The 15,952-nt window shown below is 38.1% G+C and overlaps 1 protein-coding gene and 1 long non-coding RNA gene across 2 annotated transcripts in view; one reads left to right on the top strand and one right to left on the bottom strand.

Annotated features, from left to right (window-relative positions):
• ajap1 (adherens junctions associated protein 1) overlaps positions 1-15,952 on the bottom strand; it is a 163,897-nt gene that overhangs the window by 80,262 nt on the left and 67,683 nt on the right. The window lies entirely within an intron of this gene.
• On the top strand, positions 2,153-4,239 carry LOC137038225 (uncharacterized). The gene is made up of 3 exons (XR_010897432.1): positions 2,153-2,219; positions 2,536-2,653; positions 3,367-4,239. It is a non-coding gene; the product is annotated as an uncharacterized lncRNA (long non-coding RNA).

Here is a 15,952-nt window from a genome sequence, read left to right on the forward strand (position 1 = left end):
TACCTTATATATCTGATGAAAGTGCGCACATTACTTTCCCAGATGACCATTAAGCAACCCAAACGCACAGCATATGCAGAGATCCATGCATGTATATGATAACAGTTTATGTGGAGCAGCATTTACTATGAATGGAACTACTCTGAGGCGCACAGTAGTGACCTCGGGACCCGAGACTGCGCAGTGGAGAAAAAAGTAGAGCCAATATATCAAAACCCCACCCACACTCGGTGTCTGTGTGCAATGTTGGTGTGTGCAATAAACAGTTATGGAAATGTAGAAATTAAAGCCAAAGCTCTAAAAAGTCTGCTGGTGCCTTAGTGACTACTTTTCTAAAAGAAGCTGTCATTCACAGCTGTCAGTCATGACGTCACAACCAGACATTTTGTCTGCATCAGATACAAATAAATAATGGCTTCACTGTACATTTTTACTGTCCAGTCATCCTGCCTGGTTTACGCTTCAGTATTGACTAGTAGTGCCTATTTAGCATATATGTCAGACCTGTGTTCCACAAATGTCACTTCATTAATGAGATACTCAATACATCAAGCCATGTTTAAATTGTGAGGGGTTAATCAATGCTATACATTTAGAACTGTAAAATTGCATAATGATTTATTGATCCTTCTGAAACTGTAACAACACAGTAAATTATTATTGAAACCAATATTATATATTTGGCCAGGGTCAAATCAATAATCAGTTACAAGATGCCAATCTGTTTTATTCGACTTACTTTATTACTAACAGTAGTTTCACTAATACAAAATAACCGCAGCCTTGTATATTTCAAGGAATGCTCTGCATTGCATGCTCAATATTCTCAATATTCCGAGCTGTAATAACCCCTTGAAAGGTGGAATAATTGCAAATCACTTTGAACACAACATGAGACACAAATAGCTGCCACAACAATAAGACAGTGACCATGACAACCGGACTGAAGAGAGGACACATCTCTATCTGATAGTGAAACGGTGGAGATGAGAGAAACAAAAGGGCCTATTTGAGCACAATGAGCAGTGAGAGCAAGATAGTTAACAGGACAATGGGCACCCAGAAGGGCTTGTTTGCTAGTTGTAACTCTTTGAAGTTTAGGTTTGATAGAAAGTTGCAGAATGTTCCCAATGATGCTGGAGATACTAGACAGAGACTCAAAGAGATCCCTTGTGAAAATGTAGTGCACTTTTGCATAGGTTTAAAAAGAGTAGTTATCACACAAAAAAAGATTAAATATTATTGTACTTGAGTGAATTTTAATGTAATGTTTTCAGACACTTAATTGCATGGTTTTTTTTTACAATTAAATGGAAATCTATTATAGTTTTAATTTGCATTAAAAGCAATTAGTTAAGGGTGCCTTTTTTGATCCACTTATGTATACAGTCATTTCCAGAGCTGGACAGTAACGAACTACATTTTCATTTCGAGTACAGTATTTAAGTACAATTTTGAGGGATCTGTACTCGAGAATCATTTTTGGGGAGTACTCATGACTTTACTCAAGTACATTTCAGAGGCAAATATTGTAATTCTTTACTCTAATTTACATTTCTATCCATAAACGTAAGTACCCGTTTACTTCTTCTAAAAAGAAAAAAGAAAAAAGGAAAAAAGAAAAATCTCGGAACCCCTCAATTTAGTTGTTTCCCTCTTAAACGTGATTGGACTGTGCAGACACTACTGATTGGAACAGCCTATGAGCAATCACCTTCAGCTTTCCGCCAATGTCAACTCCATGGTCAGATTTAGATAAGAGACGAAACCATGGACGAAACAATGGATGAAGACTGAGGTCCATCCCGGGAATGTGCCGTTGCGGTGTGTTTAACACACACTGTAAGAAATGATTCTGTGGTCATGTAGATTTAAATTAATGTTTTTGGTTAAAATGTATTCAATATAATTGTGTTTATGATTTTGAGGCAAATATTTAATTAAATTTAAAATAAAAATGGTTGGAATAAAATCTACCCATTGTAGTTAAATAAAACTTAAGCATTATATTTACCTAATCCCAAATGGAGAGAATATTGAGTTAATTCAAATTAATGTAATCAGGCAAATTTAAATTGAAAAGCACTTCCTGTCAAAGTGCGCCTTTTTAAAAAAAAAAAAAAAAGTCAGCTGGCCTACAAGACAATAGAGGCTACAGACAGTGAATGTTCGTTTTCTTCTACATTGCTCATCTTGCAAAATTTAACTGGTTGACTTAGGTAAGAAAACTTCTTTTGTTATCACTGGGCTAGAAGAACGAGTAGTGGTATATTACAATTTAAAATGAGTTACCACAGAAAAAGAGACTCAGCAGCAACACAAAGTTGACTTCTGTCGGAAGGCAGAATGTTGTTACGCTATAATATTAACACAGCATTATACATTTTGTAAGAATTTTTATGTATCGAAGTCGAACTTTTATTTTGAAGGATGTGTGTTAGCATTTTCACTGTCATGGTTCCTCTTTTGCGTGTTAACATCCTCAGTATGTTTTAATGAAATTGCGTAAATAAGTACATTGGGTTTAATTTTAAGGTTCCATAAAGAGCAATATTTGGGGTTATCGCTGGAAGAGCATCGTATATTTCAGACGGCACTTGACGCAGTTCTGTTGGCTTTACTTCTCGTGTGTGGAGCTCGTCTTCCCGGGCAGGTAACGTAACTTCTCTCTGTTTTTTCACCGTTTTGTTGCAACTTGCAAATGTGAAGTTAACTTAGCTAAATCCACGTGAAGTCAGTCTATTAACAGTGTTACGTTTTAGAGTCGCAATTTTATTTTTTACCATCCATCTGTTAATTCTATTGTGGTAATGTCCGTCCTTAGCGGCTAGCAGCGAACACAGCTCATGCCTTTAAGATGCTGCTTTTTGTTTTATAAATTGATCCGAGGCAAGGCAATTTTATTTGTATAGCACATTTTGGAAACATTTAGTTTCAAAGGGCTTTACATAGCATCATGACAACAGCCTCTGCCCTTAATTTCTCAAGTAGGTGCTTGATCTAGATATGTGACCTTTATCTGTAAATTAAATTAATGATGATTTTCTTCAGAATTTCTTTTTATCTGAATATTTTTTTGGTAATGCATCGTGTAGGTCTTAAATTTACATCTTTATGGTCTTAAAATGTCTTAAAAGTCTTACATTTGACTTATTGTAACCTGAATGGACCCTGTACAAAAACATCAAAATGGAGAAAACAAAACAACAGACCAATTTGACACCAAGGCCTGCGAGAAAATAAAATCTAATACAATCGATTTATAAGCTATGAAAACAATAATGAATGTATTTTCTAGTAATGTGATATGCTTGCAATATATTTCTGACAGTTTTATACTAAGACAATGACAATTTCTTGTTGTAGGATGCTGAGAACTTGGAGGAACTTGAACAGGCCATAATGGCCATTACTGTGACCCCAAAGCCTGGAGCTATTACAAGCAACACCCCAAAGAACATTGGGATCGTCATAGAGGGCGTGGAAGTCATCACAGGACTTGGAGATATTGCAAGGGCTTGCTCTGTCCTCCTTGGCTTGACCTACGCGATGCATCTTAAATATCCCACACAGCTAAAGTACACCTTTTGAGGTCTTCCAAAAACTTTTCTTCGAACTGGATGATTTAAAGCTTTTAAGCAAACTCCAGTCTCTCAAGAGCAACCTTCAGGCTTGAAATGAGACTGTATTGCCGTGCAGACTTTTGTGCTACACAATGTTTATCTTCTACAGAGCGTGAAAATAGCTGAAAGTGCTATGTTTGTAAGTTTGCACTGATCTGTCCCACATATGTCATGACATTTTAATTGTTGTAAGTTCAAAGTCTTTAAGATCATTATTGATTCAATGTAGTGGCTAAGTGAGGTCATAAAGCATGGTAACTGGATTTTGGACACATCACCATTCTGTATGTCATTTATTTTTGTTTTTACAAAATAGTTTAAAGTCAGCATTCTCTCCTTTTTCAAATGTCTGGTTTGAAATGCAAGATCCATCTTCTGGCTTGAAATATAACTGGTTGCAGTGTTCAATGATGTGCTACAACGTGTCTAAAGCACAAAAGTGAATTGTTAATAAAATTCTTGAGTATTTACATTCTGTACTTTCTGGGCCATATTTATAAGAAAGGAATATTTCGATTTAATTAATTGCATTGATTAAATTCAAATAAGTGTGCAGATTAATGTAGATGATTACTCAATTATGATATGTAGAATCTAATTAATTGTTATTAGTACTATTTACACATTAGGGAGTTTATCTTTTTTAATTCAACTCAATATTTTTGTTTAGGTTATAATTAATTCTGTACCGTTTTCTATTCAAATTTACTAATATTAAATGTGTAACTATTAAGAGTCTCATTTAATTAATATTTACTCAATGCCAAACCTTGTGAAATTTAATTAATAATATTGCTTGTAATCTGTTGCCTCATTTTTATTGAGTAGATATGGTGTATTTTTTTTTACAGTGCAGTCGGGTTCAAATGTGGGTGCAAAAAAATCCATTAAAACTCCAGCAGAGGTTTGTCAGAGCGTTGCCATTGTGCTATTCCTTGTGGGCAAATGAGAATTGTTAAATAAAGCAACATGATAAAAAGATGATAATGGTTTGATTTTTACTTTCAATTCCTTTTACATTGTCCAAGGTATTAACATTAACATTTTTCATAACTCCATGCAGGGCGTCTCTGTACATAAATGTAAGTACTGTGGCAGTAGAAATGCAATATTTCGAAAATGTACTCTTGATACTCATGTACTTTTAAAAACAAGTACTTCAGTACTTTTACTTAAGTAGACATCTGACTGTAGTACTTTTACTTGTACTTGAGTAAAATTTTGCAAGGTGTATCTGTAATTTTACTCAAGTAATGAAGCTGTGTACTCTGTCCACCTCTGGTCATTTTATAATTACGTCTATGGTCTTTGAAATATGGTTAAAGTGTCCTGTTGAATGTACTGAAAAAAAATTATGATAAACTATATTAAAAAGTAATGTTATTTATATTGGAACTTGTATGCCATGTAATTAAAAGCTGTAGTTACACATTTGTAATAATGAAGTTGCAACTTAGTACATATCAAATATATGAACTTTACATGTGTTTTTAAATATCAAACTACAACATAATAAAATACTTTATGTGCATTTAGTATGATAGTCAAGATATCAAAATAATTGTGACTCTTTAAAGCATGTCAAAAAATTATTAAAGCAATGCTCTAAAATGCACTAAAAATATACTTTTAATTTTAAGTGAGCCAAGTAGTCATGAAAGTTTACTCTTTTTAAGTGAGTAAACATCATTCCAAAAACTATATCGCCTGTCATATAACGTTTTTGTCTGTACAATGAAAGTCAATAGGGTCCAATACAACACTGGACACGACTGAAACAGAATACTAATTTGAGACATATCTTTTGTGTTCCACTAAAGAAAGAAAGTCAACAACAGACTAAATTTACATGAGAGAAAATAATGATAGAATTTTCATTTTTAGTGAACTAACCCTTAAACATGTGTATGACCTTTAAAAAACACCTTTTTTCAACAGACACAATGCCTTTACATTTAAAAACTGTGACAAAAATATGATAAAAATATCAGCATGCACACCAGTGGAGCAGTCTTGAGTAGGTACTTGAGCAACAGATGGTATTATTTAGTACACATCAGAGAATCTATTTTCTATTTCAGGTGTTTATGGTGAATACAGAGTGAAAATTAGATTTGTTTGAAATGTTTGAGAGTCTCAGCTGTTTTAGAAAGCTCATTTTACATCAGTCATTCTGCGACTAGTGAGGCTTTCAGTTCAACAACCACTTATCTTACAAACCTCTTAAGAGTAACAGGCCAGCAATAAGCCCCAAGTTGGGCCTTATACCCTCCAGACAAAAACACACAGAGCGTTCAACTGGTATTTGATGCACAGAGCTCTCGTTCAGGCAGTTGGAGTCGTCTATAAGAGGATGATGGGAAGAACCACAGGTGATAGACAGTGCATGAGAGGGACACAGAATAAAACAGAATGACGGGGACAGAGTGAGCGAGAAACAGGAGCCAAATGAGGAGGTGTGAGCCCTGGCCTTGTGCATTCATTCTCTGCTCATCTATACTCTGAAGGGCAAGACATGACGTATTACCACTCCCACCGACACACACGGCCATCTAGAGATGCACACGTTGGTACGCACACACACAGTGTAGCTGAATATTGACGTTTAAATATTTGCATTTCTATCCGCACACATCAGGTTGGGTGTATGTTTGATGTACAAGCGGATCCGAGAACTCATAAACATGCAGACGCCGATATGGACACATATTACGGACCACCTTCGGCCGTTTTTAAGTGGGGATCTTCACCCAGGCAATTTCAATAATCTCATCTCTAGGCTGTGGAGGCGGACCTCAGATTTGCCCGACATCTGATGTTGTCTTTGATTAAGATTCCTGACAAGGCCTCTGGAGTCTGGAGTGTAGCACAGTTCTCACCTGGGAAGGGTCTGAATGCTGAAGTGTAGAAAAAGTCATTGCTATGGAAACAGGCATAATACTGAAAGCGAAGAAATACACTTGAAAAAAAAAACAGAAGGACGCAGATTACAGGGTACGTTCGGGTCAAAGTATTTGGAGAAAAAAAAAAGATTATGAGCAGACCAAGAGCTATTCTGCCTGACCTGCATGAAATCACTAACTATCTTAGATCAATGTGAATAGGTGACACTTTGATATACTATGCCTGCAGGGTTATTTTAGTTAACACTGTTAATAAAACTGTCCAGTGCTTAACTGAAATAAAATCAAATATAACAAAAACAAACTTCAGTCATGACAACTTTCACAGAGTTTTGCATGGTGATGGATAGTGAAGGACTGATGATTTGTCGTTGAATTATTAGAAAAGTAAATCATTATTTTTCAATAATTCAATGGCCCGGAGTCAATTATTCCGCTTATACTACGGTTACCAGACCTTAAAACGTTGTTCAGATGACGCATTTCAAGATATCTGTCAGATTTTTTTCCTTTAAAACACTCTTTGTAGGACTAATTTCTCATGCATCTCATCCCAAGCCTCCATAGCTAATTCCAAAAGGTCACTTTAGAGCTAGTAACGGAGACTTGGGCCATTGATAGCAGACTAAGGGCCAGAGCAGACAGAATGCCTTTTTTAGATTTGAAAATATCATTGTTGAAAACACATCAACAACATTTTTTTAATTTAGAAAAAAGCAGTGCGCTGTCTTTTTTTATGTTGCCAGCAACCCCCGAATAAGCTGTCCTGTCAAAAACGTGTGAATTTGGGCCCTTTTCTGGACTTTTTTTTTTTTTTTTTACTTCAGGTGCACAAAAAACATGAGGCACCCAGGCCGAATAAACAGCACGCAAAGCACCCACTGCCAATAGAAAACTATTTTAAAAAGGTGCATCTCACTGCAAAAAAACACATTCTGTCTGTTTGCAGTTATTAATGCAGTGTGTGTGTGTGTGTGTGTGTGTGTGTGTGTGTGTGTGTGTGTGTGTGTGTGTGTGTGTGTGTGTGTGTGAGAGAGAGAGAGAGAGAGAGAGAGAGAGAGAGAGAGAGAGAGAGAGAGAGAGAGAGAGAGTGAGAGTATGAATGTGCCTCTCTCAAGTGTTCTGCAGCAGCACCTGCAGTAGTGAAACTATAAGTTGATCTGCTTCAAGAACAGTGGCGTTATTACCTCCTCATTAGAAATATTGTGAAGCTTTTAAGTTGTTAAACTATTTTACTGATAAAATTGTCAGAGCAACACTGACACCATGTCTGCACTGTATGTGTGTGCATTTGAGTAGGAGAGAGAGAGAACAGGAGAAAGAGTATGCCTTTTCATAACAAAACATACTTTTGTTAGTTAGTTTGTATCCTATTGTTTACTATATTCATTTGCTTGGTCAGTGTTCAGGTGAGCTTTGGTTCTATTGCTGATGTATGCTGTAAAGTCCTTTGAAATAACTGAAATAATTTTGCGAACTGATATGGAACTATGCGGTCAAGACCTGCCTGGAACTACTTTAGCTGTGTGTTTCCCTGAAAATAATTGCACACCTTAGAACCTAATGGATATATATTATATTATGGACATCTGTCTGACTAATGAATGCTATATCAGATGCAGACAATACAGTTGTTTAGTAAGTCTCTCTCACACAGTACCATAAGTCTCTTACATACAATAAGCTACAATAAAGCGACTTAGAATTCCTTTGTTACTAGATTTAAAATTACATTTTAGAATTAGTAACGGAGGCTTGGGTTCAACTGTTAAACTATCAACTTAATTGAAATTTTAATCCATGGCGGAAGGGAGTAGTTTGGGGCTAGTTTTTAAAGACACTCTGTTGTTGTTTCTTATTTGTTTACTCACTTTTGCCACCAAATTGTTGTTAAAAATGCAATATTACACTCATAGCCATTCAATATGGCTGTATATCAGCATACTGTGATTAGCCTACTCGTGTATCATATATAAATAGGCCTACAAATATAGAATACTGTATACATATAATAAATACTGTATGTATATATATATATATATATATATATATATATATATATATATATATATATATATATATATATACATACATATACATTATTTTTACATATTTTAAATATTTCACTTTTTTTATTTTTATGAATAGCTGTTTATTTTGTGATGTCAGCATGTAGCTGATGCATCCATTTCATAATGCTCATAAAGAGGTTTTCTGAAAGTCTTTGAAAGCAGCTGAAAGCAAATCCCATTATACCACTGGCTGCTGTTGTTGTCTTCTGTAAGACAGTTCTTACACACGTTCCGAGCTTGACTGACACAGCAAAAACATTTTCTTGAAAAGTGTGTCTTAATTTTCAGTTCAATTATTTAGACATCCTCAAAACAAGATACATTTACAAAAGTAGAAAAATTGCACAAGATATGAACAACTTTTTCAGATATTTCTTGTAATAATTGTATTTTATTCTTAGATACTTGCTGTGACAAAGAAACAGCAAACAGGAGTGTTTAGGCGCCTGATGTCTCTAATGGGCCGCAAATTCATGCAATTACACATCCTTGAATTTATCAGGGACAAATATTTTTTTATATAACATGCATATTCAGCGAGAAGGTGAAATTTGATGTTTACATTCAAAACTCACTATGCGTCACTGAAAATGATCGACAGGAGCGGATATACCAGCCTGTGTGAGTTTCATGGACTCAAGCCAGTGACTATAGCATGCAAACAGGGAAGGAAGAAATCTGTGCATCTATTTTAATTCAGCTACAGGGGAAACACCCATTAACCCTGTGTCTTGTCACATCCTCTCTTCTTCTCTTCCATCTGACAGCTCACTTGTCCTTTCTCACCTAAAAAATGAAACTGAAGTGTGTGCTGAAGAGCTCAAAATACACTGACAGTGATAACAAGAGGATCCCTGATGTACTTAAACAATAAACGTGTTTATTTGAGTGCCTCAGGTGAGATCAGTGATCACACTGTTATATGTGTGTATTTAAATTGGTGACCTTTTTATCCATTTGAAGGGAGAGACAAATAGAGAACGGATGCATTAAAGTAAAAGAGAGAGGAAATCACTGACATATGTGTTTTCCCTGAACTCATGTTTCCAGCATGTGCTCACATCAGTGTGGTTAATGGGTTGAACGGTAGTACTTCTTACCCCTTTTTGTGACCCTGTGGTCAGGTTCAACAAGTCGGCAGCAGATGCTCTTTCTTTGGGCTCTGTGCAGGCTGTCACCTATGAGATTCAAGTCTTTTTCCTGTCCTGACACTTTTTGAGATCTGAGTGTGAAAACACCAGCCCTTTTTCAAATGACCCCAAATCTACCTCTGTCCCTTTCAGCCTTTTTAGGTTTACACCTCAGCATGTGTTTTGTTATAGAAGGTGTTGGAAGCGAGAGATTTGTGGAAGCATTCGGTTACCAAAATTATTTTCCAAAAGCTGACAAAAGATATCACTTTATTTCAATGGCCCACTTTAGACATTTTACAAACTAAAAGTAACTTTGCAACTGTGTCAAATAACTCACATTAGAGAATTAGTAGACTGTCTGCTGTTGACTTATAGTTATAGGCTCATTAATGCACATGGGGAGCGAAGGCTGGCCCATGTGGTCCGATCAAACAGATGAGGTACTGTAGCTCAAATTGCTCAAAAAGTTAATACTGGTTCTGATAGAAAGGTGTCAGAGTGCACAGTGAATCGTAGTTTGTTGCGTATGGGGCTGCATAGCCGCAGACCGTGCCCATGCTGACCCCTGACCCTTGTGAGCATCAAAACTAGACTATGGAGCAATGGGAGAAGACGGCCTGGTCTGATGAATCATGTGACATTCTTTTACATCCCGTGGATGGCCAGATGCGTGTGCATCTGGCCATCCACGGGAACACATGGTACAAGGATGCACCATGGGAAGAAGGCAAGCCGGCTGAGGCAGTGTGATGTTTGGGCAATGTTCTGCTGGGAAACCTTGGGTCCTGCCATCCATGTGGATGTCTTTGAAACGTACCACCTACCTAAGAATTGTTGGAGACCATGTACACCCTTTCATGGAAAAAGTATTCCCTGGTGGCTGTGGTCTCTTTCAGTAGGATAATGTGCACTGCCACAAAGCAGATATGGTTGAGGAATGGTTTGAGGAGCACAACTAGGAGTATGAGGTGTTGACCTGGCCTCCAAATTCCCTAGATCTCAATCCAATCGAGCATATGTGGTATGTACTGAACAAAAAAATCCAATCCATGGAGGCCCCACCTCACAACTTACAGGACTTAAAGGATCATCACTGGCGCGTTGGACATCACTGACGCATCCCCTATAAACAGCCTGGAGGTAAACGATCTGGGCATGTCTGACCTCAAGTTGGTTTCTATGGCCATTACATTTTTGGCGCCTATTATCAGACCCAAGCGCCAAATACTGTATCTTTCCGGAACTAGAAAAAAATTGACCCAACCTCCATCATTGTAGACCTTCAAAGAATATCAACCGCCCAGTCTCTGCAACAGCGGACGGACTGGTGGATCACTATAATACATCTCTGAACAGTGTTTTTGACCTCCATGCCCCTATTAGGACACTGGAAGTCATCTTTGAACGCTCTGCTCCCTGGTTTACACAGGAACTGCGGCAAATGAAAACTGAGAGCGGTATCCTGGAACGCCGCTTTAAACAGTCTGGTCTGACTGTTCACAAACTTGCCTTCCGTGACCATCAAAAAGCTTATCTTAAGTCCTTGAAGGGTGCGCGTTCTCAATTCTATTACAACCTTATCAATAAAAATACTGGCAACTCTAAGCAGCTTTTTTCCACAAAAAATCCATCTTTTTTTGAAAGCCGAATTCATCTTCATCCACTGAAAATACAGTGGAGCGATGCAACAGCTTCATTGACTTTTTTAGATCTAAAGTCAATAACATCCGCTCTTCTATATCTGGCTCTTCCTCCCTGTCTGCCCTATCATCCAACCATTCGCCTAGGAGATTGTCATCCCTTCCACACTTTACAGAGGTCCAGCAGAGCCACATTGAGGAAACCATTTTAAAAAATGATGCCGTCTACCTGCACCTTGGATCCCATCCCAACAGTTGTGCTCAATCGTTCATTCCCATTGTCAGCCCAATCATCACCCAGTTTGTTAATCTCTCTCTCTCTCTCAAAACTGGTCACGTCCCTCTTGCCTTAAAGCTGCTGTCATCCATCCTATAATTAAGAAACCAACTCTAGACCCGGAGGTCTTTAGGTCGATCTCCAACCTCACCTTCCTGTCAAATGTTCTAGAGAAGGAAGCCGCCTCTCAGCGCCACAATCATCTAAAAAATAACAACCTATTTGAGACATTTCAAACAGGCTTTCGTTTGGCCCACAGCACCAAAACAGCTCTGCTTTAGGGTGACCAATGACCTTCTTATGACAGCTGATTCAGGATAACAATCACTGGTCATTCTCCTCGACCTAACAGCGGCATTCGACACAGTGGACCATACCATCCTCCTGGACCGCCTCCACATTACAATTGGACTATCGGGAGCAGCACTGCAATCGTTTCAGTCCTACCTTTCTGACAGGACTGAGTGTGGTATATTGGGAGAATGTGAGTCCAGGCTGCTCCCTATTACATGTGGTGTTGCGCAGGGGTCGGTTCTCGGCCCAATCTTATTCATTCTCTACATGCTTCCCCTCGGTCCTGTCATCAGCAGACCTGGACTATCTTTTCACTGTTATGCTGATGACACACAACTTTATATTAAAACTGCCCCGAGCCCCTCCACAGCTCTGTCACAACTCACCACATGTCTTGAGGAGATTAAGGCATGGATGGGAACTAACTTCCTCCTGCTGAACTCCAGTAAAACTGAGGCACTACTGGTTGGCACCCCTCATCAGATCCACTCCTCTCCCTTATCCCAGCTCATCTTTGACGACCAGGTCATCACTTTCTCCTCCTCAGTCACTAACCTAGGGGTTCAGTTTGACCCCCAGCTGACCTTCAATGACTATATTAAACACATCTGCAAAACCTATTTCCACCACCTTCGAAACATCTCCAAACTCCGTCCCCTTTGAACCGTTCCAGATGCAGAGAAACTTGTCCATGCCTTTGTCTCCACCAGGCTGGATAACTGCAATGGACTCTTCAGTGGGATTTCTGGTAGAAATATCTAGATGCTTCAATACATCCAGAACAATGCTGCCAGAGTCCTTATGAGTCCGTCACATAACTCATATTCTACACTCACTGCACTGGCTCCCTGTTTCATCCCGAATCGACTACAAAATCCTCCTGCTCACACATAAATGCATCACCGGGCATGCACCACCATATCTACAGGAACTCATCACTCTAAAATCCTCCACCTGCACCCTCAGATCTTCAGGCCACCTGCTTCTTCAAGTTCCCACCACCAGTCTTCGTACCATGGGAGATCGAGCTTTCTGCTCGGCTGAACCGCAGCTTTGGGACCATCTTCCCAGTGAGCTGAGTGCAGTACAGAGCCTGGACCAGTTTAAAGCTGAACTGAAGACTTTTCTGTTCAGAAAGGCTTCTATGTGTTTATTGTTTGTATTATTCTATTTAGTTATTTTTCCCTTTTCCATTGTTGCACTTTGAGATTCTTTGGAATGAATAGTGCATTATAAATAAAATCTATTATTATTTTATTATTAGTGGAGTCCATGCCTTGACAGGCAGGGCTGTTTTGGCAGCAAAAGCGAGACCAACACAATATTAGGAAGGTGGTCATAATGTTATGCCTGAGCAGTGTGTATTGCTTATAATTTGTAGAATGTCTAAAGCAGACCATCAAAAAAAAAAGTGTAACCCTGAATAAATAACTTTTAACTAGCATGAACAGAGAAGCTAATCACAAAAATTATGTGTCTTTGAACTGTGAACTGCGTTTCCTTCATATATAATAAATAGCTGATGCTTTGGGCATGTACAGTATCTTGAAGCTTATCAAGCTGTATCTCTCAATAGAGCGAAATTTAATGCAGAAAAAAAAGGTTTGTGGTTCAAAGCAGCAAAATCAGCTACATTTTCAAAGTATCCTGACACTATGCTCATATAGAAGATTTCTTGGCAGTAAAGAATGTGATATGTATGCCAACCAATATGCTAATGTTTTATTTATTTAAAGTGAGAGTAGTTTTGAAAAAGAATCATATTAAAATCGCCTCCTTTAAACTTGATGTGACACCATCGACCAGTATCCTAAGGCCAGGGCCGTAGGCAGGGGTTTGCAGTCAGTGAGGTCCTAAATTTGAGTTTTTTAGGGGGGTTCAGGGGCTCCCCCAAGAAAATTATGTCAATACCTGCTCTCTCCTCATCTGCATCACTCTCTATTTCCCTCTTTAACTTGCCCTCTTTCTTCCCTTTTAAAGCTGAGTTTTGACTTATAGTCTTCCTTTTAATCTGTCAGTGAAGTAAACAAAGGGTCAACATAGTTATATTTAGCCTATATGTTTTATTTTTTCTCAGACAAATCAGTTCACTGAAGGCTAAGAATGCTAGGTAAATAAGTTTATTAAACAATATTTACAACTTCATAATAATCCTTGTGCCTAATATGATGAAAATGGCTTAATTAATGTTTATTGTCCCCTCACATGATTTTATTACATTACAAGAATCACACAAATTATATAGGCTTTATTTTTAAATGTTTGTCTGATTATTTCTGTTGTCGTTTAATATAAATCCTAAAACAGCTGTCAAATATGAAATGCTTAGTTTAGCCACTTTTAATCTCACACTTTATGACTATTCACTGAAGCGTTGCACCTGAATTGGCGCTCAGCAGTTTCTGTGAACATGAAGCCTGCCCACTTTGATTTGATTGGTCATTTCAACTATTTTGACATTGAAAAATGGTAACAAAACACAGAGACAGCTCAGATGAAATGATCTTGGCGATGTGCAATATCCTTGCCGCACTAAAAAGTAAAGTTTTTTTACTTAAAGTAGTGTTAATACTATATTAGGCATTAATCATTTATTATATAAACCTCGGGAAAATACAGCGGTCTGGACCTCGGTGACTTCATAGCTGACTACGGCCATGCCTAAGTCCTAAAGTCAAATATTCACTTCCATTCACAAATCCTCTGCCATGGCCTCATGGGATTGTTAACATCAAAAACCCACTTCCGAATCTCGCCAGAAGTAGTAGTTCATCCGGGTACTTTTCACCTACTGTTTTATAAATACTATGAATCTGGACATAGCCCGCTCACATGGACACGTATTAAAGGTCCTGTTCTTCGTGACCCCATCTTTCGAACTTTACTTAGTGTGTAATGTTGCTGTTAGAGCATAAATAATACCTGTAAAATTATAAAGCTCAAAGTTCAATGCCAAGCGAGATATTTTATTTAATAGAAGTTCCCTTTCAAAGCCTACAGCGAACGGCCGCTTTGGACTACAGCAGGAAGTGCAGGGATGTAATGACGTCACTAAAACCGTTTGTTGACTAACCCTCCGCCCACAAGAACACGCAAAAAAGGGGGCGTGGTCTTGTTGCTCTCCCACGTGGAGAAGAGCGCGCATTCAGCGCTTGCATCTCCCTGTTATGGTAAGAGGCCGGACCTTTCCGGGCAACGTGTGTTAAACTGCTGTCCAATCACAACACGAGAAGCGCTGGCCCAATTAGAACTCGTTACGAATTTCTGAAGGAGGGATTTCATAGAACAAGGAAATCATCAGGTTGTTTTTAGGACAGAGAAAACAGTATACATATAAGTAAATTGTGTGAAAAATACTGTATTTTTTACATGCGAAACATGAACTCATGTTATATTGCACACTGTAATCAATTGAAAAGGAGAAGTCCCGCACACTAGATCGCAAGATCGAGATGTTGCTATGAAACAATAAATCTTTTTAATTGCAAGTTGATAGTGTGCGGGACTTCTCCTTTTCAATTGATGATAATAGGACTTATTTGTCCTGCTCTCCTACGCACCTATCAGACACAGGTGTGCGACGTTTATGTGATTTATATTGCACACTGTAAACATAATCAAAGCCTCAAAAACACATGAAAAACGGAACCTTTAATTAGTTTTTAATCGTGTTATAACCTTGTTATTTACCATAGTTTCTCTTTGCTCATTCCTGTTTTTTGTTATCTTGTGTATTTAAACCTCACGCTATGTCTGGAAATGGAAACGGAAACGGAATGCCTATCACCATTACTGGATACTGGATAGTCAAGAGTTGAAAATGTTATACAGTGCATGAACAGATATGTCATCAATTTTGCCATACCAACTCGAGCCAGAGTCCGACAACGTCCAGATTTGCTGATAAACCAGAAAGTCAATCACACAAAGACTGAAGCAGGACCTTTCTCAATGATAAGTATCAATGTAGTTTATAGCACTTCAGGCCAATTGAACATGCAGGATCAGAG

This window comes from Pseudorasbora parva, chromosome 13, assembly GCF_024679245.1.
Source record: "Pseudorasbora parva isolate DD20220531a chromosome 13, ASM2467924v1, whole genome shotgun sequence".
In the NCBI taxonomy this organism is placed as follows: Eukaryota; Metazoa; Chordata; class Actinopteri; order Cypriniformes; family Gobionidae; genus Pseudorasbora; species Pseudorasbora parva.